This window comes from Acomys minous (genome assembly GCF_964271855.1).
Source record: "Acomys minous genome assembly, chromosome: 15".
Classification (NCBI taxonomy): domain Eukaryota; kingdom Metazoa; phylum Chordata; class Mammalia; order Rodentia; family Muridae; genus Acomys; species Acomys minous.
Window position 1 is genome coordinate 2,160,194 of NC_140497.1, and position 20,741 is coordinate 2,180,934.

General features: G+C 39.7%; 1 long non-coding RNA gene across 4 annotated transcripts in view; it reads left to right on the plus strand.

The window, feature by feature from the left end:
• The window catches only part of LOC311584033, an 83,563-nt gene that overhangs the window by 6,200 nt on the left and 56,622 nt on the right, over positions 1-20,741 (plus strand). For all 4 annotated transcript variants that reach the window (XR_014774760.1, XR_014774761.1, XR_014774762.1 and 1 more), the window contains exon 2: positions 6,301-6,425. This is a non-coding gene — a long non-coding RNA (uncharacterized lncRNA). The remainder of the gene's footprint in view (positions 1-6,300; positions 6,426-20,741) is intronic.

Sequence of the window (20,741 nt, forward strand, 5' to 3'; positions counted from 1 at the left end):
GTGCTTCATCTATGCTAGAATTTTGTCCTCTCAGTCCGGCCCGTACTGCGGAAGCTGAGAGCTGCCCAGGAGGGCAGAGCTGATCAGAAGGTCTCTGTGTGCAGTAGAAAGAGGAGGAAATGAGAAAATAAATAACATGTGTTTTTATTTTGCAAAGATAGTCCAGACTGCAGCAAGAGAAAAACCAAGTAGAAGGAAAATGATGTCTTAAAATAAGGTTAAAAAGAAAGAGAATCTGTGATAAATCGAACGTCATAAAGTCGGAGAAAAAAATTTTTGTTCTATTTTCTCCACAGACATATGTTCCTCAGAACTAAGATTCAGTTATATAATTTACCAGGCTTCATTTTTGGCTAGCTGTCTAAGGGACACAGATACATGAGACCAGAGGCTGCGCAGTGAGAAGGTACCTACTCAAATTTGGGAGGAGGAAGGGCTTGGCTGGATAGCTGCCCAGATGACGGCAGTGGCATTTGTTGGAAATCAACAGGTAATTGTCCATTATCAAGTGAAAAATCTAATGGCAAATGTGTGCCAGAGAGAGGGCTCCATGTCTAAGAACACTTCCTGCTCCTGCACAGAGCCAGAGTTCGTGTCTCAGCACCCACTCCTATAACCACTGCTCCATGGCATCTGATGTCCTCTTCTCAAATCTGACCGCTCCTGTATGCACACATGCATAAACTCACACACACACACACACACACACACACACACACACACACACACACACACAGACACACACACATCTTTCTTAAAAGATACAAAATGAACAAAACATGAAATATAAATTATAAAAGCTACCAGGATCATTTTCTTTTTCATGATTTTCCCAGGGAGAAACTTGAATATTTACAAAAGTATCTTCAATGCAGATACAGAGTAGAGAATTCTTCCTCTTCCAGAGGCAGCACCAGCTACTTGTGAGGCCTGCTTTCACATACATGTGTGTGAATGACTGTGTCACCGTCCTTGCAGAACAACCCGGGCTCTCGACTCATGTAATCTCCGGGAAATTCTGGTTTACATATTCTGCTCTTGTTTTTCAGTGTCATGCGCTGTATTTACTGGTCATCCTTATGTCTTTGTCTGCACGACTACATATAACAGTGTAACTCCCCCTCGTCTGTCTCCGCCCCATCTCCCCTGTTCTCCCTTCACTTTCTCCTTCTGGTTACATTATATTATCTCGCGTAGACTTGCCATGAGTTTTCTGGAATCATTTTCCATTCGTATATACGTAATTTTACACTAAGTTGCCTTTCAAGAGATCTCCTTTTTATATAACCCTGATTCTCTTGCCTTGACTCTAGTCCCTTCTCAGACACTGCGCACATCTCAGTCAGCTTTCCCCATCACAGCTACCTGTCACAGTTAAGCAGAAGTGGTTATTCTGGCTCACGGTTTCAAAGGCCTTGTCACCAATTCTCTCAGTGCCCGCGAGGCTGGAGTTAAGTCTCTATGTCCTGGAAGGAATGTGGGAAAGCAAGTGGCTCTCCTAAGGAGAGCTGGGAAGCAAGGAGAGAAAGGAAGGGTCAAGGTCACAAGACCTCTTTCAAAAGAGGTGACCTAACTTCTAAATAGGACCTACCTCAAAAGGTGCTATTCTCTCATGGAGCCACAATATGTCTCCTTGCCTTTAGCATACAGGACCCCTGGCAATGAACCTAAGACCGTTTCACTGCCTCAGTGATACTCCAAGACATAATTATGATTGAAACTCATTAAAAATCGATGCTTTAATATTTGTACTATATAAAATACCACCAATGTAGGTTCTTATTTATGATTTATTTGTCTTATATATATAGGAGAACTTTGTGACTAATGATTCTCACATCTCCTCAATGAAACTTCCAGAGAAAATATTCTCTATACAGGTCACCAGGTCCAAGGACATGCTGGAGTGTGCTGTACGCCGCCCACAGTGTGTAGGCACAATTCCACAGTTCTCTAACAAAATTTCATACAGTTTTTTTTATCATTATGTTTCAAATCTTTTCTTATATAAATGTCAGAATTAAAATTCATATATAATCAAACATAATTATGAAGAGGAAAGTGAGCCAAATCACCACAAAATTTGAAATTGAAATTTGTACTCAGTGAGTATGTGCAGGTGCACATGTGTGCACATGTATGCACATGTGTGTGCGTGCATGTGTGTGTGGGATGTATGCACAGGTGCATGTGTTCGTTCATGTGTGTGTGTCCATGTGTTTGCATAAGTGTGTGAATGCTTGCTTGTGTGTGCATATGTGTGGGACTATGCATGTGTGTGTGTCTGTGTGTGTGTGTGTGTGTGTGTGTATGTGTGTGTGTGATCCCCTGCATCCTCATCTTTAGTCACTGCATCCCAATTATTCTTCTGGAAAAACAATAGGAGAAAAGCAAATCTATACACTCAGATTTATTTGTATGAATACTTGTGTTTGTATGAATACTCCTAACATATAATACCAAACATTTAATGTAGTTGTTCAAAATGAGGACTTATCTCACCTAAAGTACATTAAAGACAGACAAGACAGACTTTTGATCTGTGAAAAGTAGCAATTCATGCTTAAATATCTCAACTATTGAAAGATAAAAGTTGTTATCTAAGAATCTCACCTGGGTTTTAAAAAGGGTCTATAATTGAGTTTCTTATCTCTTGTGTAATCCTGTATGCACTGCATTTTGTTACACTTATTATACAAATTGAAATGAATAATAATTTGCAGTTTTACATCCTATGAATATTTTTTAGCCTTCTCCAGTAGTCGTTAATATGCTAACCAACTTTACTGAAAGGCATACAGATGTGGAAGAGGTCTATCTGGGGACTTTAATTATCACCTTGTCAAATTCAAATTATTATCTTGTGACTTCATTTCCATAAAGTATCCCTTTTACTGTTCCATGATTTAGCATGTGTCTGTTTTTCCTTATTTTATCTGTATCTACTTGGAGTCTTCCAACATTTCAAATGAGGTAGATTGCTGTCGGATCTCATACTTACCATATAGTATATGGTCAAACCCATGCTTATAAACACCTTATTTTGACAGACTAAAGTTGTGTACTATGCATCAAATACTCTTAAGTTCTAAAATGACTCACAGTTCATATTGAAATCTAATTCAACATGAACCCCAAGGTCATAGTAAGAGGGAGAAAACAACTGTAGGGTTCACCAGCTTCGTTCTGAAAGATCACAGATGCTTTGTGGTGGTACCCTTGTTTTGGAGATGGACTCGGGTCTCTCTTTACTTAATATGTTGAAAATTAGTTCTGTTAATAATGATATCAAAGTCACTGTGGAACTTGTATAAAAGGAAGGCTAGTGAGAAGGGAGCCCTTCAGACAATGTCTTATGAAGGAATGAGTGTTAATCCATGTGGCAGTGCTGTCTGGTAGCTGCGTGCACTCCAGCATCCCCTGTTGCCTTGTAATCGTTCTATCTCACAGAATATGCAATGACCATGGGGTCACCATCAATCCCATGTCCTGAGCTTAATAAACCCATCTAATATATAAGTGCCAGATCCTGATTTGGTGCTGTATTAGGAGAAGATATAGACTTAAAGGGGACAATGTTGACAGAATAGCTTGTGTGTATAGCTTAGGTAGGAAAAGAGGAAGGACATCTTGCAGGCAGAAGGGATTCTGGGATAGAGAAGTGCAAAAGACTCAGCCAGCAAGATGTGAGGCGAATAGATGCATGGTAACTGAGCAAAAGTAACTAGCCATGTGGCAGAAGGTAGATTACTATAAATGGGTTTTAAAGCTAAGAGTATTCAGAGAAGAGCCTGGCTATATAGCATAGGTATTTGTATAATATTTCATGATTGTCATCAATTGTTATTCTGGGAGCTTGGGGTCAGGAGGAACAACCACCCACAACAATTAATAGAGCTGGCGCAGGAAACAGCTTTCAACATGAAGTATTTGCTAACTTGTCCTAACGCCTTTGCATGGAGGGTGGAGCCAGTGGGAGAACACTGAACCCAGGAGTCCTTCCCTGATGCTTCACCTGAGGTCCGGTACTGAAAGAGGAGGAAAGGTACATACTAACAGCACTGAAGAAACTTAATTTCCATAACTGTTAATAAAAATAAAAAACTCAGAATAGAGAGAGACACAGAGTTCATTACCTCTTAAAATATTTGTTTTGAACTGATATAAAAAGTGCATCTTTGAAATCACAACACAGCCCTTTTTAAAGGTAAGATGAGGAACTAATACTTTGTTTTGACTTCCATGAGGTTTCAAAGGCTTCTGTTTAAGATATTTGCTGCTATTCAAGGGAACCCTCAACAATTGTTAAAATGTGTTAACATATATTTTCGAGTGTTTCTACAAGCGCTACAGCTAACAACCTCTATTATCACCTGTCACGTGCCACACCCCCAAATGTACAAACTAAGGAATTAAAACATTGACTGTTTAGCTAATGAGATGATGGCAGTGACTTGGTGGCTGAGCTAATGATATAATTCTCTCCATGGCCCCGTGTAGAAACACAGCCCCTTCAAGAGTCCATGATGGTCACTGATTTCCATGGATAAAGAAATATTGTGGAGACAGGGTTAAATGTTATTTGTTAAGAGTGGGACTGTATCATCTAAAAAATCACTTTATTTAGGAAAACAACATATCCTTTCACAGAAACCCTTGCATTAAGTAGAATAAAAGATAAATTAAGATAAGAAAAACGATAGTAGGTACCAAAGTCATCACTTCACACTGACATTCATTCCGAAAATGGCCGTACTCTTAGTGCTTCCATTCCCATGGAGAATGGCAATAGTCATCAATGCAAAATTCAGAAATGGTGCTTGATAAACGACAGTATCAGAAATGTCTTCATACCTAACACATGACAGTACATGATTTGTTTCTGTTAAACACTAATGTTTGCCTTTTATGGTTTCTATTGACAAACGTTCATTTCTACATTTAGAGGTTATGTTTGCTGAATTACATTTCTGTCTCCTATATTCCTGAACACTTAACTGACTTTCTCACATATTGTTGGACAAGTTAATATGCAGATTTCCTTACACAATACTTGTAATTGACACAGCTATAAATAGCATAAGATAAGCCAACAGTTTCAAAGGACACTCTTACAACTGAGAACCAGCCAACTGTCCTCCTATAAACAACACTGCATGTCAACTCAACCCTTAAATAAAGTCACTTGATTTTCCTTCTAAAGCAAATCAACTCTGTCAAACCTTGACAACCAGAGACCTTTTTTTCTTCCAAAAAATCTTCAGTGTTCAACCTTGGAGTTACATATCATATTAAAAATTATAATCTTCTACCAATCTAGAAAACAAGAGTCAAAGAGAGAGGAGAGAGGGAGGGAGAGATAGAGAGGGAGGGAGAGAGAGAGACTTCTGTTATTGCATCTTGTTAATCTACTTCCCCATTTTTTTTTTGTATATTTCTTAAACCTTCTAATGTACCAGACTTTTTCCCATCCCCCCACAATCAATGGTAAAACCATTCAGTTTTTCTTTCAACCTGTCTGATACAGTGAAAAAGCCAAAATCTAAACAAACAAATGAAAACCTAATTCAATAAGATCAAAATTGTTCACTCAGAAACAAGAAGAGTTAAAATGTTTCCTTCCAAAAGTCTTTGCCACATGCTTCAAAACTTCTCCCTGTAACTAAACATAGTGTTTAAATGTTGTGTGCATATATGAAAACTTCAAACTCACTCTTGGTATGTTAAGCATAGAGTAGAAACTATTGGTTCCCTATTGGAAAGCAATATTGCTAAAAGCTATGACCTTTCCGCGATGCACTTCTGATGCTATGAAATGGGGCCCAAACTTTTAAGTTGTGGCAATTTCCTGCAGGAAGCAGGGCCAAAGGGGGTGAGGTTAAAAGTGTGATTTTCTTAATTTAATTTAGCCTCTGTAGGCATTGGAAATATTTATCTTTAATGGCATCAGAAACTAATAATTACTACAAATGTGTGCACATGCAGCTGAGATAAATAAAAACAGCTGTGGATGCAACTGAACGTGCAAAAATAATAGAGCTGTCACCTGTGTCTATTTTAAATTAAAGCTTTGCTAAATGCAGTCCTTTGTGAATCCCAGCCAAGTGCGACTTTGAGGGCACATGATGCAGTGACAACACTGAAGTGTTTAGCCCACATTCTGTGCCGTGATAGCTCCAGTTTGCCTGTATCCTCTGCTCTTCTGTGGACCTAGTGATTTCTGCCGAGTGACAAGCAACCAAGCATATAAAACTGGTAGCAGACACACCATGGAGTCTTTCCTGCTAATTCTTCCCCCAGGGCTTTTGTCGGCAAGGAAACCATTGAATTTGACTTGCTTACGTGGATTTTCAACAGTGATGGCTTTAAAGGAGAGTTTACATCCTAGGCTGGAGGAGAAGAAACCAAAATTCAATTGAATGAAAGTAAGTGGAACAAATCAAACTTCTCAAGTTTTTCAGGCCAAAAAAAAAAAAAAATGTTGCCCTGGGTTTTGTTGGGTCTAAAGTGGTTTAGGGCAAATGAAGGCCAGAAAGAGGTACAAAAATAGTGTTCATATATCTGATGCATGAACTAAGAATGAATGTATATTAAGTGAATGATGAGAAATGTATAAAGTAAATATATGCTGCTTATATGAAGCAATGCTTTTCAATTAAGTGTTTGGTAATATTTCTAACACAACTAGCAGTGTCTTTAAATTTACATATAAAGGATAAAAATCACAAGAAAGTATTTCTGAAGATTCAATATCTGTGAGTTCTGGGGAACACTAAGATTACTTAAATTCTAAGGAAAGTCTCTGGTACAAATGTGAAGATTGAAATAAGTAATATTAGCAGAGGAATATATTACATATATCTATGTATGTCTCTGATACAGAAATAAAATTTCCATTAAAAAATTCGAGAGATTTTTTGTTTTGTTTTGTTTTGTGTATTTTTGGCTTTATTTAGTTGTTTTAGTTCTCAGTTCCCTTCCCCAAAACCTAAATTGTCCAAAACGTGTTCTATGTAGGTCCTAGAGTCTGGGATATAAAAGCATCTTGTTTGTCTCAGAAAAGAGCAACAGGACGCCCATGCATAGGAAGGAACTGCTACTAAAATATGGCAGAACTGAAAACATCACCTTATTACTTGTGAAATAATTTAGATGTTTCCTTTAACAAGAGGCACATGTCTTGAGTGAACATTTTGTGGTGGGTGTAGTCTCTCTTCCACTGTACCAAACAGCTGGACTACAGAGAAAGCATCTACCTTTGTCAGCACAACCCAGCTATGAAGTAGCAAAGCTTAGCTTCAAAAGCCTTGGCCCAGTGGCTTCTTCCTTATGCCATGTGAGCATGAGAAATGCAAGGTTCAACTTGCAGTCCTGAGCAGCCTGGACAGCTTTTCAGCAGAACCTGAAGAAGAGGGCATCCTGCGACAATCTAAGCTCCAGAGTTACAGACTCCGAGGAGGACGTAGTTTAGAATGTTCTTAATGCTTCTGATGGACTCTTAGGAATGAAAACCACTCTAGAAATCAAGGCTTCCAATCACCATGGATGGTCACTGGTTCTATCAACTGTTCTCTGAACAAATTGAAATGTCTCTCCTCGGACAAAGGAGATTACATCTATCTGCTAGTGAGCCCCAGTCTTACTCCGATGACCTCATTGACACCATGGCTTTTCAGGGACAAAATACATTAGAAGAAAATGGTTAACCCAGGTGCAGTGGCACATGACTGTAGTCCTAGCACTAGGAGAGCAGAGGCAGGTAGATCTCTGCAAGTTTGACACCAGCCTGGTCTGCAAAGTGAGTCCAATACAACCAAGGCTACACAGAGAAACCCTGTCTCAAAATCCCAGCAAGAGGAAGAGGAGGAGGAGCAGGAGGAGGAGGAAAGGATTATTAACCCTTCAGAGAAATCTAATAGTTAATCAATTTAAAGTTATAAATGTATACTTAGAAATACAAAGTTTTTCTGAGTTTCTATTATATTCATTTAATAAGATGAAAGTTCCCTGTATTCATCACCCCCTCACCCTGAGTCCTCCCCTCCCTCCTCTTCCCTGGTTTACTTGCTTGGTTGCTTGTGCTCAGCTTGCTTTCTCAGCTCTCCTATAGTTCAGAACCCCTTCCTAGGGAATGGTGTGCTGCCTCTGGGCTGGGCTTTCCCACGTCAGTTCCCACAATCCAAAACAGACATGCTCAGGAGCCAACCCAATGCAGACAGTCTTCATAGGTGGTTATATCAAGGTGACAACTAATGCTATATGTCACAATCATAAAATCAACACAAAAATAAAATGGGTCGGCACAGGTATGCCAGGCTCTTTACGAGTAAATCTTTTAAACTCTATCAGCTACAGTTGCTTGGTACATACTGTTTTCCTAAATTACCACCCAGAGGCAGAATAGTCAGTAGGATCTGTCAGTCTGATCCAGGCTTACCAGTTATGGCTGCGGATGAGATTGGCACTCACGTGTTCTAAGTGCAGCTTTATTCATGCCCGCACCTTCGTGAGGCAGGCCCAGGGCGGGACCACCATCATAGACCATTCAGTGCACAGCCCTTCTCTGATGTCAGGAGGCTGGCTTGGCTTGTGGTGTAGTTTCCCCGGCTGAGATAACTAAATGGGATGCATTTGAAATAACATCTACGTTCTAATGATAGCCAGGTTCTGTTCTAATTAACCTCGCTAATTCAGTTCACGTGAGAAACTGGCCTTCTACCGATTAATGGTTAGACGTGTCTTAAAATATATAAATGGTTGTTCAAAGGTGGTGCTAAGTGAGAATATAATTGGTGGGGTTGGCCTTTAGGTAATTTATAATGATTAAAAGAAAATGTGGATTATTGAATAGCAAAAAAAAAAAATCTTTGAATACAATTGTCTTAAGAGGAGGTTATATTAGGAAAACTGGAATTTAAAACATTTAAAAATATGCATTGTGCTTTTTTATTTTGTTTTATACATTTTTGGAACCTATAGCATTATAAGCTACTCAGTAGTATTCCTCTGGGGGAGAAATGGGAGTGGCAACCCACTCTCAGTGCTGCTCCAAACAACACGCAAGCCCACTGAAGGGCATATTTATTCATGGACGTAAGATGTCGTTTCTCTCAAATCAAGGCAAAATATCTATGGAGGAGATAGGAGCATTAGCAAGTTTTCTTTTGTCTCTCAAATATGGTTGCCCACTAAATTCCCTTAGGAACTTGTAACATAATGTTCCCCAAGAGCAAATCTGTAAGAAGGTTCCCTTGGTGTGCATGAGGCTTCTTCAGAGATGGAGGAACCAAGCAGACACTGATGCAACTCTGTGTTTGGCACACAGGTAAAGCTCACATCATAAAGCAGAGTCCTCATCTGTGAGCCTCACATCAGATCTGGGCTGTAGCTGCTCAGATGGTACACACATACCCATCCTATTTTCCCGCTACCACCTTGAAAGGCCCAGACAAACTCCATTTTGAAAAAGAAACTCTGTTTTGTGTTAAACCTAGCCAAGGGCTGAACCCAGATTCCAGAAAAACCACAAACTAGACTAAACAGAAAAATATTCCTTAGCAACACAATCAACTCACCTTGGGAAAGTCTGAATATACTCTCTGCTGGTCAAGCTGACCAGCAGGCGGTCTGGCACATAGCAACAACCAGTTTGGAAAAGCCAAACCAAAGGTCCTAATGCCCCTATGACTGCTTCAACCAATCTTTTCTATAGGCCAACTTGCCCCTACACCTATGAGCCAACCATCTAATGCCAAGGCTTGTAACTCCCTGCTTATAGCTTTTCTGCCCAAATGTCATCCAGTCATAGACTGCAAAACCCATTTCTTTGTCCCTCTCTCAATTGAGGCTCGAGGCTGCTTCCCTGCATCTGCTGTGTCAGTGCATAGGAAGGGTGGCATGGGTTCGAACCTGCATTAAAGACTTCCTTGCCATTGCATTTGGACTCAGCTCCTGGGTGGTCTGTTTGGGGAGTCTCTTGAAATTTTGGACATCACAACCCCACTATTAATTATGGTTATTAGTTATGGCCAAGTAAAACTGAGAAGAAATAGGCAAAAGTAGAAAGTTTTATGTTGATTAGTGGATCTGGTGATAAAGCCTCACATGACAGCTGGACTAACTAATTTGGGAAAATCAAGAAGCAGAGAGGGGAGAAAATCAAACACTTGACTCCCTTCCTTTTCTCCTCACTCTAGAACTGCAGCCTACCGGAAAGCGTGGCACCCATTCAGAGTGGCTTTTCCCCAGTGAATGAACCTTCTCTGGATAGGTCCTCGCTTACACATCCAAGTGTGCTTCCTTGATGCCATTGGTATTTTCATCCAGATAAGTGGATAAGCAGCACTAACCCCTGTACTTTGCCATCCACTCAGGAAGTGTTCTGTTCAAACCTTTTCGTCATCTTTCTCCCGTATAAAGAAAAGTATGAGAAACCCTGGTTTGGATATTTTTATTCACACCATGCCTAAGAAAGTGACTAATATGTGGTATCTGTGTATTCTATCTGTATATTCTATTCTCGTTGGCATGAGTTGAAAGCCTGTGTTCGTCATAATGGAGGCTTGGTCATCTGGACCTGAGATTGTCTCCCTGCAGGCGGTGGCATCGGATGCTTGCAGAAAGCCAGCAAAGAGGGAGAACGTTGTAGTCCTTTCAGCTTCTTGTGGACCGCAGAACAGGAGAGCATGAGGACAACAGTCTGTCGAATACATTATGATGTTTGCTATGACACCTCTCAGAACAAGAGGATGTGTGCAGCCATGATAAATTCCTTCAGTGTTCTAGCCGCAGTAGCAGCCCTCAGGGATGGGATGAAATCTACAGGCACCCCTGAGGATCTTAGAATCAGGGGTTCCTGGCAATGTTTTTTTTTTCCCAATAGCAGCAATATAACCTGAGATAAATTACACAATCTACTGAGTTCTTAGTTGTCTCATTTATATAATGAAAGTAAAACTATCTTCCCTGAGTAATTCATAGGGATAGTGTAAAGGGGAAAAATTACTGTATAATGTTTGAAAATTACTGAGCACAAAATAAATAATTACCATTGCTATTGTTTATAGTACTTATATTCTGGAAGAATATAATCAGTGTGCTATGTAAATCGGTTTCTTCCTGTTACTAAATATATTGTTAGGATCATTCTGTGTCTAACTGCCATTCCAAGACATGGATCAAGATTGCAATTCATAACTGTCAAGCCTTGTCTCTGAGTCTCAGAGTTCAATGTCTGATCATCATAACAACTTCCTGTTGGCAGGTTAGCCAAGGCTCATAACACCTGACCATCCAGCTGCCTTGTAGCAAAGTATGATAAGGAGCTTCCAAATGGGAATGGATAAACTTACATTATACATTTTATTAAGAAAATAGAGAAGACAAGGCCAGTGAATTTCTAAATAAATTTGAAGGAAAATGGGAAGAGTTTATTTTATAATAGTTTGTTGCTCCAGATGAACTCTCAGCACAAACATACCCATCCCATGTATGCAATGGTTTTATATCTTATAGTAGTTTTTTCATGTTAATACACCCTTCAAAGATGAAATAGCATGGCCAATGATCAAGCATGTTTTCACTGTTTTTCTTAAATGCTCCTTTTCTTTAGAACATCTTTTTTTTTTACTTTTTTTCTCCTTTATTAATTTATTCTTGTTACATCTCAATGGTTATCCCATCCCTTGTATCCTCCCATTCCTCCCTCCCTCCCATTTTCCCCTTATTCCCCTCCCCTATGACTGTTCCTGTATATGTTCATAGGGTATCAAGTCTCTTTAGAACATCTTAATGAAATATTTCCATAGCTGTAGTCTAGAACTTATATTTATATACACACTATACCTTCAATAAACCACGTTCAAGAGGTGTTTTTTAGGTATTTGGCTTTTATCAATGAAAGTAAAGATTGCCCCCAAAATTTTAAGAGGCTATTGTACTCCAAACAACCTTTCATTTTTTATGAGCTTGATGGCTTTTGGAACCTCACATATCTAGGCTCATCCATACTTCCCTGTGATGAGCTTACTTCACTAGGTGCTTATTTTTCCTCACTGTTGTTGTTGTACTTGGGAGCGAATAGCATGTGGGCTTACTGCTGCACAGGCACAAAGAGAGGGTCAGTTACACAGGACAGGGAGTTGGGTCACATGACACACAGCCATCACAGCTGTTTCTGAAGGTACTGGAGGGAATCTTCCTCTGTATTCCTCTCTGAGTGATAATAAGGAATCTATCCCTTAAACTAGTTTATTTCACTAAAATGATATACTCAAAGACCATGAAAATAATAACTTGTGATACTCAGATGTCCATTCAGAGATGTCATGAACACCACACAACGATGCCTCCCGGGCACATCATGACATCCAAAGGAGACCGCTGCCTGGAAGCAAGACACCCTGTAAATAAACTGTGAAGATTGCTAGCCACTTCCTTCCCTGAGAAGCCATCTTCTTTGCATGGGGATTAAAGGGCTTTCCCTACTTTCAGCTGGGACATCTCAAGCTTCCATTTGAAGCCATGTGCACATTTGTTGTGCTGATTAAGTAAATCCAAGAGTTTCCTCTCACCATTCCACTGAAAGAAGGAATATAAACACAGTAATCCTCTGCATCGGAGCACACTGCCTATCCCCACAGATGCCTGCGTATCCTCAGTACCATGGATGTGCCTCGGGCTACCATCCAACTTCTCATTCCAAGGCAGCACAAGGAGGGTGTGAGCACATCAGTGCGGTTCACAGTACGAGGAGAGGCACCTTGCCTTCGGCTATAACAGAGTCATTATTTCTCTCTTCCTTTTCTTTATTTTTTTTCCTCCCTCCCCTCCTTCTCTCTTCTACTTCTCCCCTTTTCTTCATCCACTTCCTTATTCTTGAGAGTTTCATACAATGTGTTTTAATCATATTTATTCTCCTCCACTAACTCCTCTCAAATCTATCCTCTTCTGTACCTACTCAAATATATATATATATATATATATGACTGTCTTAAGTATTTTTAATACTTAAACCCTATGTTTTTACTGCTCTAGGCAGTTTGGTGGAGGTAGTGAGGTAGTGTGGGGGGTGTTTGGCTTTTATATTCTGAATCAGCATCCATTGACCCAAGGATAGAAGTCAAGTCAGGAACTGAAACTTGGAAGACACCTTGAGGCAGAGGCCATGGAGGAGCACTGTTTACTGTCTTGCTCCTTGATGCTTGTTCAATCCGTTTTCTTATATCACCAAGGACTATGAGCCAGGGACAGAAACACCCACTGTGTGATGGGCATTTACTAAGCATTAATTAAGAAAATGTCTTACAGGCTTGCCTATAGCCTACTCTTGTGGAGGTAATTTCTGTTCCCTCCACTCAGATGTCTCTAGTTCGTATCAATTTGATATAAAACTATCCGAAATAAGAACAAATTTATGTATGCTCCCCAAACAGTCTCAGATGTGTCCAAATATTCTTGGATGTGTGGTCTTCCACTGGAGAATACTGGACTTGAGAAGGGCTACACTCTGTGAAAAGTGTGATTCTATTTCCTAGCAGCTAACAATTGGAAACTGTTTCTTGGCTAAGGGTTGGACAGTGTGCCCAATTCCCCCCACGCCCACCCACGCTGATATTTGTCCTAATTTCTCTAACATATCTTTGTGGGCTTTCTCAAATTTTCTAAATTCACTTATACTCACTCAATAAAATTATTTTCTACTAAATTTGGCCATGATCATTTTACTGTTTGGAATTAATTAAAAATGTATTTAAACTGAACTATGCTTGTTCCTTAGCACTTTGTATTGGAAAGTGATTTTTCTTGCCTCCTTGGGTATAAGAGTAGGTGTAAGATTCTAATGCAAGCATTTCCTAACACATTGTCGGGGAGAAGGAACTGCATGTTCACCAAGAGTGGTTCCTGCTTTTTTTTTTTTTTTTCCTGTGCCTTACAGAATACTTGGCATGTGCTAATTTGTTATTAAATGTTGGCTAGAATTATTTTGCAAGTTGCGTACAATTTTGCAGAATTATACCTGCAATAATACCTTCTAGTCAATGGCATAAACCCAGAAGCTAATTATACCCCAGGTATTTGTTTGTTTCCCCAGATAATCCTCAAAATTACCAATCTTGCATGTTTGGTAAAGACCTGAATTTACATCTCTAAGGGCAAGGGGAGTGTAGCATGGTGCAGAAGGCTGGCATCTGGCGTTGAAATCATGAAGCACAAAGAACAAACTGGAAATGCGGTGAATTTCTAAATTCTCAAAGCAGGCTGCTGTGATAGACTTGATCCCTCATGGCCACACCAAATGCTATCAACTGGAAATCAAGCATTCAAAAGTCCAAGACTACGGGGGACATTTACCATTGAAATCTCTACAGACGGCCATGATAATGACCTGAAACAACAAGGAATGAGGATTGATTTAAGTTGCAGGCTTGGTATAGACAACATGATAAGCTTCTGAAAACCACTTTTCAAGTATAAGTGTTAGAAACATTTTAAGTAATCATGCTAGTTTCGCTTACATTGTTTAAATCCAAGAGGCAACATTTTACCTTTGCTTCAGTATTTCAAGTATTTCTGCAGTTTCCCTTAAAAACAAAGAAATAAACAAGCAAACAAGAAAACCTGCTAACATGCAGGAACAGTGAGGAATCTTTCCTAAGAGCACAAGGAACGAACGAGGCCAATTTCTTTCTAGAATTTCAGACATTGTTCTCCAGGACGGAACTACAAGCAAGTGAAATTTAAAAGTGCAAAGTTTTCTTTGTTTCCATGTTCTTAATATCTTGGACTTCCTGTAAAAGCTAACCTGGAAGGTGGTAACCTTCAAAGAGACTGACAAAGAAAGGCCCTGGTGCCTTTGAAGTCCCTCAGTTAGAAGTCTCCCTGGTGGTCAAAGAGATAAGTGCTCTCTCAGAAGCAGTGTTGTAGGAGTAGAGGGCTGGGGCAAAGGCCACCCAGATATTTTCTCTCTTGATCCCAGCACTGCTACAGCACATGAAAGAGAGAATGTTGGCCCACTAAGCTGCACTGTTTCACTGCCTGTGTTATCCTCTGTCTATTCAATCCTGTGCAGCTCATAGAAAATAAAGTGTTATTTATTAATAATTCACATTACGTCTATCCACTGGTGCTACCGTCTGAAGTGTTTCTCCTTCCTCGCTTTACAGCTCATTTATCAGCTTAATGTCCTTGCTCAGCCATAAAGGCAGAGATGTATGTTTATTCACAGAGGAGACTGAAGTCAAAGCTTAAATTAAAAATGCAATTTTTGATAATCTGTCCCATTGTCAAAAGAACCCTTAGTGTTCATTTATGCGTACTTATAATTATGTATTGCACTACCCTCTGTGTAGACATTCTGTAGGCTCAATTAAATATTAGAACTACTTAATGAATGGCAACAGGGAATTTTTTTAAGTTGGTAATTATAGCCATAACCTGGAATTGAAACTCTCAATTCACTCTCAGACTGCTTAATAAGTTAGAAAATTAAATGGTTGTGGCCACTTTGCTTCTGAAAGAACCTTTCACAAGAGAAGAACCATTGGGAAAAAAATTTAAAAACCACTAGACTTTGTTTTGGTGGGAACATGCATGGCATCTTTTTCCCCCTTTCCTTTTTGCCATAGAGTGTTGAGGGTTTAATATTGTCACCTGCTCATTTTATGTTGGCCTTGTGTGAAAATGTAAACCTACCCCTCCTCTTTGTTCTTCTGAGATTGTAGAATCAATGGAACAAATATTAAGTGGATTATGTTCTTCATAGGAATATTTAAGTCATCAAATTAAGCTTGAATTCAGGATTAAAACTCTTTGAAATTAAGAGGAAATCAGGTATCAATGAGATTTTATCTTTTGTTTTACTAGTGATGAAAATATGGTGGCTTATGCATAGCACATTGTTATTTTGATGAAGCCAAGAAAGTAACTTTAGGATTTCAATAGCAGCCTCATCAGAATACAGTTGCTCAGATAGTCCTATACAATGCCAATACTGAAATTAAACACACACACACACACACACACACACACACACACACACACACACACACACAATCCAGGAACCCATGCCTAATTCACTCAAGAGTTAAACACACACAATTGATTTATAAAATCTCTGTATACATAAAGGTAATTTGAGGTTAATAGTAGTCTTGAGAAAAAATTCCTCAAATAGTGAATCACCTGTGTAATTAACAACGCCTTTGAACTATGCATGTGTCTGCATCACTGCCCAGATTTTCATTGGAACAAACATCTCTGAACTCCCGTGAATCCTCTGTCATTGTGAAAATGGAGAAAAACGCAGTGTTTTCTCAAACATCATGTTGAGGGCATCGATGCCAAAAAGATAGAATCATCACACTTCATTGAGTGGAGAGTGGGATATGACTTTCTCACATACTCTGCTGCCTCACCTTTGACCATGTCCCCTGGAGGGGGAGACCTGGTGGCACTCAGAGGAAGGACAGCAGGGTACCAAGAAGAGACTTGATACCCTAAGAACATATACAGGGGGAGGTAATCCCCCTCAGGAACAGTCATAGGGGAGGGGAATAAGGGGAAAATGGGAGGGAGGGAAGAATGGGAGGATACAAGGGATGGGATAACCATTGAGATGTAACAAGAATAAATTAATAAAAAAAAAGTGTGTACCACCAAAAAAATAAATAAATAAATAATTTCCTCTGCGGCTGATTTCTTGTCTGCTGCATCACAAGCTTATGGGTGTGTTTACATATTTTTAAGTTACTACCCACCCCCCTAGCCTATGTTCACCAGGAACTCCCTGTATGTCTAAAGATGACCTTCAGTGGTCCTAAAATCATGATCTTTATGTGGAACCCATAAGATTTTTCATGTTAAAGTCTTTATTTTCATTTGTTTTCTAATTCTTTAAAAGGGCCCCCATTGCAAGCCTTTTATATTTCTGATAGACTCAGAACATATCTCTGTTCCCTCCTCCTACAGCCTCCTGACCTTTTATTTTCTGTCCTTTACTTCTCTCAGTTATGAAGCTGTTGGATTTTATGGAGACTTTTCTACCCACCGAGTTAGCATTCAATTTCTAGGGGCATCTAAAATTATAACTGTAGTTCTGATGATTATGATACAACTCGAGCAGTTTAGAAAGAGAAAGAAAACCAGAGGAAATAAAAACTGAGATGAGATGGCAGGGATTCCCGTGCTCGATGTGGGGCCGTATCCTTTCCTCAGGTATCAAGAGTCTCCTAAACATACAAGGAGGGCAAACAAATGGACCTTCTTGAGAAACAGGGTCAGGGGAAGGTGTTCATGAGGACACTGAGTGTCTCTCTTGCCCAGTGATCAATGAATGTTCTCAGGGGTAATATTTTATAGCAGGCATCGAGAGAGGTGGGGCGATTTAGGGCAAATCCTACAGTCAGCATGGACATCTTTTTCCAAACCTGATGATGCAACAGTTCTTGCATTCCTTAGGTAAGCCGGCATCTCAGGACTACTTCTGTATGAGACTTTAGGGATGACATTCTCCTATGAGCTGTAGACATGTAAAGAATCATACAGTAAATAATAGATGCTTAACCGTGGAACTAGACTTTTAACCTGTCAGTATTTTAATAGAAATCTGGGGTGTTTGAACCTAAGCCAAAGATGGCTTATTTCCTTCAAGTTTTAGGTCGATGTGTACGCATTCCAGATTAAATGGTTTATTACACAAGGAGAATAAACTCCATGCCAAATTTTGTTGGCAATCAGATTTCAAAAGAACACGCTTGTCTGGAGTGGGAGGGACACATCAGAAATTTCTAATAAGATACTTGCAGCAGTGACTATAACTAACTATTCATAAGAAAAGCCAAAAGATCACTTTCAGCACCCAAAGAAAAAACATGACAATAATTTAAAAAAAATATTTAGTATGTTCCTTATAAGAACTTAAAAGTAAAGTCAAGGTTAGAGTGAGCAGCATAGCAAATGCAGAAAGGGGAATAGAATGCCCTGCAAATGAAACAAAGGTGGAGGATGAATGAAAACGCTCTGCAAAGGGAGACGAGACAGTAGGAGCCCTGTCCTGTTTCCAGCCAAGGAAATTACCTGGTCTAATAGGATTTGACATACCTCAGTGAGATGCCCTGGCCTTTCATTTTCCCACTTCCTGCCTCTCCCCACCTCCACCATACAGAATGTGTTCAGTCAGTTAAACTGGTTGGAACTCAACTATTTTTACTTAGATTTCACATATTCAATGAGTTATCATATAGGCAAGTTAGAATTCTTTTAATTTAATAAATTAATATATAAAACTCTACTCCAAAATGTCATCTCTTTCAGCATCAGAACATTGATATACTCCCTTGACTCCTAAACCAATTCATGTAGCCTTGAAAGTGAGCTAAGATTCAATCAGAAATGCACTCCATCTCTGACCTATGAAGCCCAGCCTCTGAGGGGGGACAACCCTATTGTCAGTTTTACACTTAGTGTGCCACTTCACTCTCAGGTAGCAAAAAGTGCTGTAGAGACATGAAATCACATATGAAATTTATTTATCATTATTATGCATGCATTATGGTCAAACATGCTACAACAGAATCCAAATAACAATTTCTGCTTTAGTCTCTTCACAAGTTTGTTCCCCGCAGTGAGCAAGAATCCTGTGGTAGGCCAACTTTGTATGTCATTTAGGAGAAAAACTGAGGTGGTTTCATAGGGAATAGGATTTATATTATCTTACCTTTATATTTGAATTGTGCATCCAATTTATCAACCCCAAGATCACCTCATGCGTTTATTTTCTAATCCTGTGCATGTGACCTTGTTTGAAAATAGGAGCTTTCTATATATGGTCGAGTTGAGGACATGTTCTCGTTGACTGGCTTCATTTGATTCATATCCTTGTGCCATTAGGTAGACCTTGAACACAGAAGAGAGCCCATCGGAGCACAGACTCTGGATCTGACTGAGGAATGCACAAGCCATTTTGCCAATGATCCAGGGATGAGAAAGCAGTTCTCTACAGACTGAGAACTCACCCCATGGTGTTCTGATGTCTCACTTCAGCCCTACAAGGGTGGGAGAATGGTTTGCTATTGTGAACGCTGCCACACCACTGGTGCAAGTTTATAATGAGAATGACCCCCAGTTAGTGGAGTTATTTAAGAAGAATTGGCTTGGTGGGGGTTGACTTGCTGGAGTAGAGGTGGCTTTGTTGCAGGATGTTGCAGGAGTTATGTCACTGGGGATGATCTGAGGTTTCAAATGCCCATGTAATGCCATGCCCCCACCTCGTGTGTGTGTGTATGTGTGTGTGTGTGTGTGTGTGTGTGTGTGTGTGTGTGTGTGTGTGTGTGTATGCATGGGCCTCTCTGTCTCTCTGTCTCTTTCTCTCTCTCTCTCTCTCTCTCTCTCTCTCTCTCTCTCTCTCTCTCTCTCTCTCTTCTTTCTCTCTCCCCCCTCCCTCCTTCCCACCTGTGGATCTATGGATCAGGATGTAAAGCACTCACTTGCTTCTATACCACACCTGATTACTTCCCACCATGATGTTCATGGACTAACAGACTAAATTATAAGTGTGTCACCAATTACGAGTTACCTTGGTCATGGTGTGTCCACACAGCAGTGGAACAGTAACAAAGACAGATTCCTAACAAATTCATGCATAAGCAGAGCGTGCTGGTAATGGACACAGGCTTTACAGAATCAAAGCATTATCACCTGGTAAAAACAACTCATGCAAATATTAGTCTTTGAGACAAAAACAACTCCATTCACCCAGTTATAACACATAAACCCTTTCCTTTCCCTATAACCCACTGGAAATGAGGAAGGCTTTAGACAGCCTACATGTCTAAAGATCTCTAAAAGGGCACATTTGGCAGGTGTCTTTGTTTATTGGTTTTGAAATCACAATTATCAGCTTCCCAAATACTGGCTAGATGTAAATTAAACACCACCAATATTTGTAGGAACTTATCAGTATTCCTCCATGCCAATATCAGTGCTGTTCTTTCTATGAACTGTAGATGGGATTTACTGAAAACACAACAAAAGGAGATGTATTTGTATACCACAGGCCGAAGGTACCAATCTAAAACTGTATGTATATCCTTCAGGCCAAGCCAAGAACAAACCCTGGATCTGTGCTTGCTGGCAATTATAGGCATTAATCAATCCCACTGGCACAAAGTATTTGAAGGATATGAAGAGTGGGTATAAATAAAAGTAAATTTGCAGAGCAATAGTGCGAATGCACTAACTTCCTGTTAGAACAACTCAGGCAGCCCACACAGAAAGAATGCTGAGTCCAGAGCCTCCAAACACCCTGACCCTTGATGGAAACACTCCCCCCCCCCCCGACCAAATGAAAGCCATGTGAATGTAGATATGCCTATCATGTGAAAATCCAGCTAAAATAACAGATCACAGAATGTTGTTTACTTCAGGATATTTTTAAACAACTTAAACCTTGTACAGAAAGACTCGGATTTTTAAGAGTAAAAAAAAAAAGAGGTTGAAAACAGGAAAAACAGCATCAAGTATACTCCTAGGAAGATTATCATTAGATAGATACCTATAGCATTATATTCAAGAGAAAAAATGAATGTGTTTATTACTTTTCTGTTTCTGTGATTAACATTTAGTAGCCAAAACAACTTACAGAGGAATGCATTTAATTGGGCTTAGGGTTTCAGAGACTTAGCATCCATGAAGAGGGAGGGAAGGCATGGAGTCACAGCCTAGGGCTTACTTCTAAATATAAA